The sequence below is a fragment of the Gossypium arboreum genome, unplaced genomic scaffold (assembly GCF_025698485.1).
Source record: "Gossypium arboreum isolate Shixiya-1 unplaced genomic scaffold, ASM2569848v2 Contig00763, whole genome shotgun sequence".
NCBI lineage: Eukaryota > Viridiplantae > Streptophyta > Magnoliopsida > Malvales > Malvaceae > Gossypium > Gossypium arboreum.
Window position 1 is genome coordinate 15311 of NW_026440877.1, and position 5072 is coordinate 20382.

General features: G+C 29.4%; 1 pseudogene; it reads left to right on the forward strand.

The window, feature by feature from the left end:
- The first annotated feature begins 1356 nt into the window (after positions 1-1356).
- Positions 1357-4766, forward strand: LOC108484840 (serine carboxypeptidase 1-like; annotated as a pseudogene).
- Positions 4767-5072: the final 306 nt, after the last annotated feature.

Below are 5072 nucleotides of genomic sequence, written 5' to 3' on the forward strand. Positions count from 1 at the left end.
TTGAAATTAATTTTTGCTATTAAATCTAAACTTTATAGAAATAAAAATTTTGGGCAAGATTTATAAACATAAATAAGTTTTTATAAATTTTGTAAACATTCATCTTTAATTCAATCAAGGTTAACTGATTTTAAAAAAAATCATAATTAATGGAATTCTTCAAAATGTATTTTTAAAATTAAAGATGTCGTTCCAATTTAGTTAATTAACTGAAATAGTGGAACTAAATTAATTCAATTAGGTAAGTTATTTTAGCATTTCCTAGAAAATTGAATTACAGAATTAACAGAAATAAAAAACCGATGCCCCAAAGCAAGAAACAAAATACAGCAAATTGGGTTGAACAAAGTGGAGAATTGTAGATACTATTAAGGCAAACAACAAAAGGAGATCGACCCGATTTGACGAACATGATGATTACCATGCAAATGGCAGCTTTGTTCACAATTCATAGTAAAGTATTACTTACAATCAAAACAACATCATGAGCTATTCTCTTTTTATGTTTTCCCCTAAAATCCCTTATTTTTTCAATGCATCAACTAAAACGATCCCAGTGATTAATTCTTCGTGTTCTATAGGTCCATTAAGAAAATAAACATTGATCATGAGTTTTAAAGCTATTACATACTCAAGACAGAAAATAAAATTCTCAACTTGGTTAAGGTAGAAAAGATTCGTACCCTCTCACCTAACATCCATGATTAAAGCCCAATCATTGTTAATGTAATTTTGTAATTGTACAAAATTAGGGCTTACAATATCTGGTTCAAGAGACGGATATTCCACAAAGATCTATAAATTAATTTATTAAACTTAAATTACTATTTAATAATAAAAAATATTTAAAGTTAATTATAGACTATAATACTTAAGATAAAATACTTTTAATGTTCTATTATGTTATATAATAAATAATTTAAATAATAGCATATGTAATATTTATAAAATAATTTTAATGTTAAATTATTTAGACAAAATGATTATTGGATTAGGTTGGGTTAAAATGATTGAAAAAGACTTCAGGTTAAACTCATGAACAAAGCTACTATAGATGATAAATTATAATTCCACCATCATATAATAATATTATGAAAATTCTCTTTTATATATAAAATAAAATAAAATATTTTTTATTTATTAAAAGAAGGATATACCACAATCTATTAACTTTTTCATGGCATATATATGTATATATGTGAAACAATAATTACATTAACAATCACCAAAATAAATGTAGCTGCCTTGGTATTGACGCCTTCTAAACTATAAATGGAGCTATGAATTTCTTATAGATTTCACCAACAAGAGTAAAGTCAAATAAGAGAAGAAAAAAAATGAAAGGGTGGCATGTACATGGATGCTACTCTCCATGTGCCTTTGGGGCATCTCATAATATATGGAGAAGCCAATGAGGCAGAAGCCCTTGGTGACTTTCTCAAGTCCAGATTGTCAAAGAAACCATCTCCGACGGTGCATTCTTGGGCATGGTTGAATGAGAAAACTGGGAATTATCCTAATTATATTCAGCCTCAAGATGGATCCATGGAGGCTGATAAAATCGGTGCATTGCCTGGTCAACCTAATGGTGTTGATTTCAACCATTATTCAGGATATGTGACTGTTGATTCTAAGGCTGGTAGAGCACTTTTCTACTATTTTGCCGAGTCCCCCAACAACTCTTCCACAAATCCATTGGTTTTATGGCTCAATGGAGGTATGGTTATTGTCAATCAACAATCGTTACGAGTATGCTCTAATCATTCTTCATATTTGCATTTTACTTTTAATGTTTCAATCACAAGAAAATTCTTTAATTTTTCATCCGGTTCCAAAGGTCGAGCTAGCATTCCTTAATATAGATCGACTTGAATAAGAACAGTTTGATATCGATTTAATAATTACTTTTTTTATTTTTAATTATAAGAACTTATAAATATTAAATTTTTAATTTTTAATTATAACGTGATAATAAATTCCAGTCGACATTCTGAATTAGACAAGGCCAAAAAGAAGCTTGAACAATTCAAACGGCATCCATGAACCAATTCATTGAAAAATTTATTTTATAAATGAAGAGATAATGTTATTTTTAATAAAGGAGACAAAATTTAAATATAATAAGATGCTATTTTTGTCTAACTTACACTTTGAGAGTATGGTCTTAACTTTAACAATTTCTATTAAACTAAACAACTTATTAATTAATCATCATCTTTGGTTTAATTTTTGGCATTTTCAGGACCAGGATGTTCTTCATTAATCGGAGCAATGAAAGAATTAGGCCCTTTCAGAGTAAACAATGATGGCGAAACACTATTCCGTAACAATTTTGCATGGAACAATGGTTTTACTTCTTCCTTTACCATAATCTACATTTACCTTGTTAATAGTAGAAATTAACTACATTTTGGTTGAACTTTGACAGTGGCGAATGTAATCTTCTTGGAATCACCAGCTGGAGTAGGCTTTTCCTATTCGAATACTTCCTCAGATTACCAACATACAGGTGACAAGAGCACTGCAAGAGATGCCTATATCTTTCTTATCAACTGGCTCGAGAGGTTCCTCAATATAAAACTCGAAATTTCTACATTACCGGAGAGAGTTATGCTGGTCACTATGTGCCTCAGCTTGCTTACACCATTTTTCTCAACAACAAGAAAGCAAATCAAACCTTAATTAATCTTAAAGGCATAGTAGTATGTTCAAATACGAAATCAATATTATTACATGAAATTCTCATTTTAAATTATTTTTAATATAAGTATATGATTTGCATTTGAATATATTAATCATATCCATATTAAATAAGTATACACATGTAATGATTTTGACCTAACTTTTCTTACCGGTGGCAAAATTTTTAGGTTGGGAATGGTTGGATTGATGACCATACAGGCTATTGGGGCCAATTTGACTATTTATGGACACATGCTTTGAATTCAGATGAAACTAACAAAGGAATCCACACCTATTGCCACTATTTTAATGACAAAGATCCAAAAGAGTGCGGTGACTTCGTAATCAAAGCCTATAATGAGCCTGGTGATATTGATGGATATAACATTTATGCCCCACTTTGTCAGCAAGATTCTTCATCAATAAAAAGCTCATATGATCCGGTAAGTCATCTTACTTTGTTACATTAATGGCTCCTCGTTAGATAACTGGATTTTGGAATTTGAAATTCATTTTCTCATCATCCATTCATTTAGGTTAGTATTAAACACAATAAATATTTTGTTGTTTGAATTTTTTTTCAAGAAGAAAGAAAAGGGATTGCAAGATCGATTTTCAAACTCTTACCTATTGAATTATGTTGCTTTAGTTGTTTATTTATCTTAGAGTACTATATGACCATTCCATAATTCTCAAAATACATAAAAGAACTTACAAAATCGTTCCAATCTGAATAATGTAATTGTTGAGTGCCACCTCTCAAAAGTGACAACATTAACAATTGGCTCGAATCACTGATTATTCTTCTACGTAATTTTTAATATGATCAAGGTTAACGTCTAATGTAATTAGACAAGTAAAATAAGAAGCAAAAGTTGCAACCATGGCAAAAACATTTATATTGAAATAATTTTCAAGAGACGTTTAGATAAATTTGTAATAACATGGTAATATGATTCTCATTTCAGGTAAACAATTTCGATCCATGTTCAACCTACTATATGTTGTCTTATCTGAATAGAGCAGAGGTCCAAACAGCTCTCCATGCTAAGGTTTCAACATGGGATCTATGCAGGTTATATCTATGATCCTGCTCTTTTGTCTCGGCTTCTAAATTAAGATTATTAAGTTTGTTTTTTTGTTAGTATTTGTTTTAATTTATTTTATAATGTTATATCACTCAGCGACTCAATTGATAGTTGGATTGATAGTCCAGCCACTATCTTACCTATCATCAAGAATCTGATGACAAGTGGTCTTCAAATTTGGTTATATAGGTAAAAACTCAGCTTACTTTTATTTGGCATATTTGGACATTTATAACTTTTCTCCTACCTTACACTACAACTAATTAATATGGGAAAATGTTGCAGTGGTGACGTAGATTCAGTAGTCCCAATTACCTCAACCAGGTATGCTATACAAAAACTCAAGCTTCCTGTCAAGACTGCTTGGCGTCCATGGTCCACCAACGACGAGGTAAAAACAAAACTTAAATATTAACATTTTATGCCTCTCTCTATATCATTTGATACTTAATTTATTTTCTTTAAAATAAAGCCATATTCTATTAACAAGTTACCTCAATGAATCAGTGTTAGGCTGACTTTACCTGATCAATTAATACTAAGTTATCATACAACAAATCAACTACCTTCTTAAATGCAAATATGACATTCAACTTAACACTTGTTATGAATTTTCTTTTACATAAGTATACTTTCGAGTTACAACCATTTTGCCTGAAATTGTTGAATGAAAACAAGCAGGTTGGAGGATATGTGGAGGAATATGAAGGGCTGACATTGGTGACAGTGAGAGACGCAGGCCATTTAGTTCCAAGCTACCAACCAGCTCGTGCTCTTACCATGATTTCATCTTTCCTTCAAGGAGCTTTACCTCCGGCATGATCATTTCAAAGCAATATCGATAGATGATTGAGCTAATGATTTTCTATTTCAAATAATAATAAATAATAAAGGTACATGAGACAAATATATTGTTCGAATATACCATATTATTGGAATGATGAGTTTATGTGTATTGTTTATTTTGAAATTTGATTTATCTTAAAAAGATTAAAAGGGTTTGATTTAAATGTGTATTTTCTGTTGGCATTTCTTTTATGCCTATACTTATACTAATTGAATTATGATTAAATGATTTATACTTATATAAATTGAATTAATAAATATATTTTAAAAATAATTAATTATAAATATATCAAATTATAACAAATGTTGAATTTTATGTGCCACATAACAATAATTATAATTATTCAAAAGAATTTAACAAATAGAAAATAATTAGTGAACAACCAAATGAAGAATTTAATAATGCATCCAAAATAAATATAAAGAACAAAACATTATAAATTACTTTAATTTCTA